The following is a 7,235-nucleotide window of genomic DNA, read 5'->3' as shown; positions in this document are numbered from 1 at the left end:
GCATTCCCTGCCCCAGGCAGAGGGATGAGCTCATCGCCAGCATCCTCACGGGAAAGATTAAGGGGAAATCCCCCATCTGCACCCTCAAAACCTGGCAGGATCCCCCCATATCTCCAGTTGCTGCCTCCCCAATGATCTGTGGGGTGATCTCTGGTGGCTGTAGCTACTCTTTGAGGGCTCCATTGGTCCCCCAAACTACTCTGCCACCCCCAGTGATTGGGGACATTCCCATGAGCTTCCACATCCCCCAAAACCTCCAGTTTCTTTCTGAACCCCAAATCCCCCCCCCTTTTACTGTCATGGGCAAACAGGGGCACTGAAGAGTCAGGGTACCCTGGGACAAATGGAACCCCTAGTTTTGGGACACTGGATGTTCCCCAAATCCCTGCAGCACCCTAGGGAGTTTAGGGGATCCCCCTGAATGTCCAAATCCCCTCTGAACCCCCAAACTCTTCTCCTCAACACATCTTCACCCTAGGGGAACGTTGCTCACCCAAGAGTGACTCAGGGTGCCCTGGGACCCAGGTAGCCCCTGTTTTCGGCACATGGGAGATCCCCAATATAATGTGCTTCCTACAGCGAGTTATGGGGAATCCTCCCGAACCCCCAAATGTTCCTTGAACCCCCAAATCCCTCCAACCCCCCCCCAATCCCTCCCATTGATGGGAACGGGGCTCCCTAGGGCATCCAATGAGATTCGGCTGCCCTGGGATTGATGGACCCCCATTTCTGGGGGAGAAGGAGTCCCCCAAATAACTGAGCCACCTCAAGGAGTTCTGAATCCCCAAATTGCCCCTGGGATCCTCCAAAATCTCCCCAAACCCAAAGCCCGCAGCTCCAAAGCCCTCCCCAAGCTCAGCGCAGTGGCACAAAACCGCTAAAATGGGGTGTCCTGAAAAGTGGGGTCCCCCCAGCACCTCCCCCGGGGGTCCCATAAGTTGCTCTGGGACCTCAAATCCACTGGGGGGACCCCAACTTTGCTTTGGGTTCAGTAGTGAATTCACGGGGCCAGAGGCAGTGGATCCCCCAAATCAGGCACCCCAATAAAGGGGTATCCCAAAACCATGCTGCCCCCCAAAGGGCCCTGGAAGCATCCAAAGCAACCTTGGTGCCCTCCTAAATTCTGGGGTACCCCAAATCTCCCTGTAGCAACACAAGAGCTGGCAGGACATCCAAATGGGGGCCCTGAGGCAGCTCAAAAGTGACCTGCACCCTCCCATCACCCTGGGGCCTCCAACCGCAAATGAGCCCAGGGGACACAAGCTCCTGGACGGGCCCCAAAAGGCTGCTCCCCCCCCAAAAGACATCAGCACCAAAACACTCCTTGTTGCCCCCGAACCACGCTCCATGGGGCATTCCAGCCCCCACCCCCTGGGTGTCAGAGAGCTGGGGGGCAGTCCCATATTAGGGGGTGCCTAATTTGGGGTGTCCCCCCAAAAAGACCAAGGAGGTCGTGCGGGGGATGAGTAGGAGCGCCTGTGGCAGGGACTGGGAGCACTGGGATATTGAAACCTGTTGTGGTTTAAGCCCAGCCGGCAACCCAGAACCACGCAGCCGCTCGCTCACTCCCCTCCTTCCTTCCCCTGCTCTTGGAGGGATGGGGATGAGAATTGAAAGAATGTGACTCCCACGGCTTGAGATAAGAGCAGTCCAGTAACTAAGGTATAACACAAACCACTGCTGCTACCACCAATAATAATAATGATCTATAATAACAAGAAGAGAGAATACAACTGCTCACCACATGCCGACCAGTCTGACCCCAGCAGTGATCACACCCTTCCAGGTAACTGCCCCCAGGTTATAGACTGTGCATGACGTGCTGTGGTATGGAATACCTTCCTGGCTAGTTTGGGTCAGGTGTCCTGTGTCTGCTTCCTCCCGGCTTCCCCTCTTCCCTGGCGGTGCATGAGACTCAGAAAGTCCTTGGTCAGAGTGAACATTACTGAGCAGCAACTAAAAACATGGGCGTTATCAGCGCTGTTCCCAGGCTGAAAGTCAAAACTACAGCATGGCACCAGCTACTAAGAAGGAGAAAAATGACTGCTACTGCTGAACCCAGGACAAAACCCCAGCAGTATCTGGGCCCCCCTCCATCTCCTCCCCATCCCCAACATTTATCCCCCAGAGGTTGCCCGAGCACAGTCACTGTATCTCACAAGCGAGATTCCACCAGAGCTGAGAATCGTGAGTCTGCTGTTTTGTTGGGTGCCACCAAATAGTTCAGGACTGCCTTTGCACCTGCATCAGAACTGCCAGAAAACACCCAGTGTGGGGCAGTGTCTATAATCTACCAATTGTGGGCATGCAGTATCAGTTTGCTCCTTCTCACACCCTTTCCCCTGACCGAAGGGGTTGAGGATGGCCTCTACCTGGGTCCCCATACCCTTAGGTAGAGAGTATTCTGGAGGGTAGATTTTGTCTAGTTAAGCCCACCAGCACTTTTGGATCACTGACTAATGCTGCACTTGAGCATTTTGGCCATCTCCCCACTGCCCCAGTCCTGCCAGCCCATCTGTGCCAGTCCATCCTGTGCTCACAGGAAAGAACTTCTGCCTAAGAGCTTATCTCGGTCTCCCCTCTGGCAGGTTAAAGCCATTCCCCTTGTCCTGTCCCTACAGGCCCTGTTCCAAAGCCTCTCTCCAGGTTTCTTGTAGCCCCTTTAGGCTCTGGGAGCTGCTTGAAATTCTCCCCTTAAGGAGCCTTCTCTTCTCATAGCTGTGCTGAGGATCCCCTCTGAGCAGGGACAACACAAAGCCTTTTCCATGTGCCTCCCTCACTTAGCTGTGCTCTCCCTGCTTGTCAGCACTGGCATCTTTGTCCCCCTCCATCTCCTCCCCATCCCTTGATCTGGTGCTGTCAGTGCAGTACAGGGTTGTGCCTCCAGCAGTGAACACCCTCATCTGCAGTCCGAGGAACCAGAAGTCAGGGATGCTGTGAGGAAGCTGGTGTCTGGATGTGTTTCAGCAGCCATACACTGCCTGCTTTACCCTGGAAAGGGCTTCCAGTGCATGTCATGACAGGCCACGTCTGTCTTTGCTGCTTTACAGTTGTTTTCTTTTTTCCACTTGTGATGTTGCTGTCTTCAAAGCCATGTCAGTTTTCATCCCCTGCTACTTCAGTATCTGCCCACCTTGTCTGACCCACAGACGTTGTGTCAGTGGGGTCTCTCACTGTATTTGAGTAAAAGAAATGATCCTGCACCAACTTCTTCTATGTGCTATGTCCTCCCATGGCAGGAATGAAGGGGAATGAAATCAGCTTTCTGGCTGCTCCAGCTCTGGGATGGCTGTCCCCACAGCATGGGGTACCTTGCACCCAAGGACACCACCTTTCCTTCTGGCTCTTGCCAGGAAGTTCTCAATCCAGACCATTCCCTTTTCCCACTGCTCTCCCATGGCTCTTAGTTCTCTATCCTGATGGCATCACCCATTCCTCTAGAAGTCTCCTTTAAATGGCCTTGCTGAGGGATATTCACTCCACCTGCTGAATTGACACTACAGTAGCAGCCTACAACTACTTGAAATGTGGTTTCAGAGATGATGGAGATTTTCTTGCTAGCAGGAAGAGAAGGAAACCTCTGCAAAGTGCAGCTTGGAAGGTTCAGACTCAAAGTTAGGACAGAGAAATGTCTCTCAAAAGGTGGAGTTGTGGTGCAAGAGGTCACGCAGAGGGAGTCTGGCTCAGCCCATGGCTTTGTGTTTCAAGGAGCAGACAGCGATGGGTGCAGAGATGTGACTGAAGGTACAGAAATGCCAGGTGAGAGCTGGGTGGGAAAGCAAGATGGGTGTCAGCAGCCTGAAGGGAAAGAGGTGCAGGCATGGGCCAGTGCAGGACAGCCTGCAGCAGAGGTGAGTGAGGATTCTGGCAAGGCTGAAAGGCCCAAAAGAGCAAAAGGTCTCTGTGCCCTGGGCTATGGCAGTTGCCTCTTTCATCAAGGCCTATGAGGAGAACTTTCATTCTCAGGATTTCAGGCTCTACTTCTCCAAGGGCTGTGGTCAGGGCTTGGCCCTTCTGCTTCATCCAACAAACCAAGGGTTTTCTCACCACCAGACACCTGCATTTTGCCTTTGTCTCCCAGTAGTCACAGCCTGCAGTTACTTGCTTTAAGGAGTCCCTGGGGAGGCTTTGTCAGTAACAGCCCTCAGTGGGGCCCATTAATGCTGAAGGGACTTGGGGCTTTGTTTCTGACTTGGACTTCTTGAGAGGTTTCCTCAGTCTCCTCTCAGCACCTGAGGTTCATGGACTCAGCCCAAATACACCATGGGGCTCATTAAATCCTTTGCGTTTTGTCAAGCATTGCAGATTGCACAGCACATTGGAGGATTCCCAGTGCAGGAAGATTGCAAAGAGCAACTGATAAAAGTTATTTTGAGGGTTTTTTTTTTTTTACTTTTCAGTTTAGAAATTTCTGTGACTTCTGCAGTGCCTGGCACAGGGATCACTGGAACCTGCCAGGGCCCTGCCGCCTTTCGCAATGCCCGGGGTGCTTGCGCGGGCCTTGCCGGAGCCAGGCAGGTCCCCTTGTGCTGAGCTCCCAGTGACAGCACCAGCAGCTGCACTGCCCAGGGGCTGCTCCTGCCCTGACACCTTCTCAGCACCTCTGACACCAGCAGCTCCTGCACACAGAAGGCTCCTGCTTCGCCCCCAGCACCTCTGCAGGCAGAGCTCAGCTCCAAGCACAGGAACAAGCCCAGCGCCTCCTCCTCACCCAGCCCCTGCTCCTACAGCTGGGATGGCACCAGCACATCTCCTGACAGCTTCTCCTCCCTTTAGAGCACGCACCCACAATGTGTTTCAAGCCAACACTAAAAGAGGACTGCAAAGTCAAAGAACCCGTACCTGGATGCGCAGGGCAGCCACGGGAGATGCAGCCTCCCGAGGGAGGGCTCTCCTCTGCACTGGTTCCTGCAGGGCTCTGGCTCCTTCAATAGCCCACGCTCAGCGTGGGGGCCCCGTCACAATGGGCGTCTCCACAGCGACCACCACGGCTTTGTGATGGCGGCAGCGTCGTGCCCATGGCACTGGGCACCCAGGGGTGCTCCAGTAGTGGCCACAGTGGGACCAGCCTCTGTCCAGCCGGCTCAGGGATGTCCCTCATGGGCTGCTCTTCCTCAGTGCCTTTTAGTCCGGATGTGGAGCATGCAAGGGGTCACAGCTCAACCTGGGCAATGGAACAGGGCATCATGGCCACCTATGACAAGTGGAGAGTGACCGACATTCACACAGTAGAGAACTGTGGAATCCCAGGCTGGGTTGGGCCACAGCCAGAGAGCTTGAAGGTGCTTTGGGTGTGGGACCTGTGGAACTGTGGGTTTGAATGCTGACAGTCACTGCATCTCTCCTAGAACCACTTTCCAAGCCAGAAATTGTGGGCAACGCATCCGTGAAGGTAGATTTTTGCTTGGAGGGTGTTTGGGGGGGTTAAATTCAGTCTGGGTGCAGACAGTGTGGAGTCTCTTCTCCAGAGAAGCAGAGAATGTGGTGCTGCCCATGATGCTGGCACACGGTGCCGTGGGCTCGCTGGCAGGTGAGTGCTGGGCCCAGCTCTTGCTCTGGTTTTTTGGCCACTGCAATGGGTGCTGCATGTGAAGAGGGATGTGGGAAGAGGCTCTGTGCTGGCTGAGGTGGCATGGTCATGCTGGGACCTGGGTTTCCCACTGGGGAGCCCTGTGGGCAGGGACTGGGGCTTTTTCACTGCAGTCATTGCAAGAAGGGCATCCCCTATCCAAGGAGTTGTTCTCTGCTCTCTTGCCACTTCCGCCTAGGACAGCCCTTAGCTGCAGCCCAGCAGCGCTGCTCTGCCTCCCTTCGGCTGCATGGCCTTGGTCCAATATTTCCTATATTCCAGACTGGGAAATGCTCTGTGTGCTCTGGGAAAGCCCGAGAGTCCCCTTTCAAGCCTCCCTTCAAAGGCATCCTCTCCTCAACATGCTATTGATACCTGAATCTTGGAATCCCAGACTGACTTGGGCTGGAAGGGACCTTAGAGCTCATCCAGCTCCAACCCCTGCCACGGGCAGGGACCCCTTCCACTGGAGCAGATTGCTCCAAGCCCCTGTGTCTAACCTGGCCTTGAACACTGCCAGGGATGGGGCAGCCACAGCTTCTCTGGGCACCCTGTGCCAGCGCCTCAGTACCTTCACAGGGAAGAGCTTCCTCCTGAGATCTCATCTCACTCTCCCCTTGGTCAGGTTAAAGCCATTCCCCCTTGTCCCGTCCCTACATTCCCTTGCAAAAAGCCCCTCTCCAGATTTCTTGTAGGCCCTGTTTAGGTATGGGCTCAGTAAGGTCTCCCTGGAGCCTTCTATTCTCCAGGTTGAACACTCCCAGCTCTCTCAGCTGTCATCATTGGAGACGTGCTCCAGCCCTCAGAGCAACTTTGTGACTCTTCATAAGCCCATCATTGTAGGATCATAAGAGAGCAGAGGTTGGAAGGGACCCCAGGAGGTCTCAAGTCCAACCTGCCAGGAACAGGGTCAGAGCAAATTGTTCAAGGCTTGATTCAGTCTGAGTTGGAAATCCCCAAAGCCAGAGACTGCACAGCCTCTCTGGGTGACCTGATGCAGCACTTGCCTGAGCCTATGGGAAAAAGATTTCCTTATGTCCTGGCTCAACCTCTCCTCTGCCACTATCCCCCATTGCCTTTTGTCCTCCCACCAGGCACCATGGTCAGGAGCCTGGCTCTGTATTCTCCATGTCCTCCTTGCTGGTACAGGCAGCCAGTCCCCAACAGCCTTCCCTTCCCAAGATCTCAGGTCCCCATCAGCCTTCCCTTCTCCGGGCTGGACAAGCCCAGCTCCCCCAGCCTCTCCCCACAGGCACCGTCCTCCAGTCCCTGCCTGTCCTCAGGGCCTGTTTTTAAACCCACTCCTGCTTTCCAATAGCGTTCCTGAATTGGGGATCTGAAACCTGGATGGAGTATTCCAGAGCATCCCTTCCCTTGTTCTCCTGCCATGCTCCTGGTCATACAGCCCGCCATGCTGCTGTCCTCCCTTGCTGCCAGGGCACACGCTGCCTCCTGTCCAGCTCCTGCCCACCCAGCCCTGTCCCATGGGCTGCTCCCAGCCAGGCAGCCCCAGCCTGGGCCATTGCAGGGGAGTCCCCTGCAGGGACCCCTGTGTCCCCTGCTCTCCTGCCCAGGACACCCTGAGAGCTCTGCAGCCCCCCCATGCCATCCCATCTCCCCACACCAGCACAACAGCCCCGGCCCTTGGGCTCCTCAAGAGCTCTTC

The sequence above is a fragment of the Psittacula echo genome (genome assembly GCF_963264785.1).
Source record: "Psittacula echo genome assembly, chromosome: 19".
In the NCBI taxonomy this organism is placed as follows: Eukaryota; Metazoa; Chordata; class Aves; order Psittaciformes; family Psittacidae; genus Psittacula; species Psittacula echo.
This window is presented reverse-complemented; position numbering follows the sequence as displayed.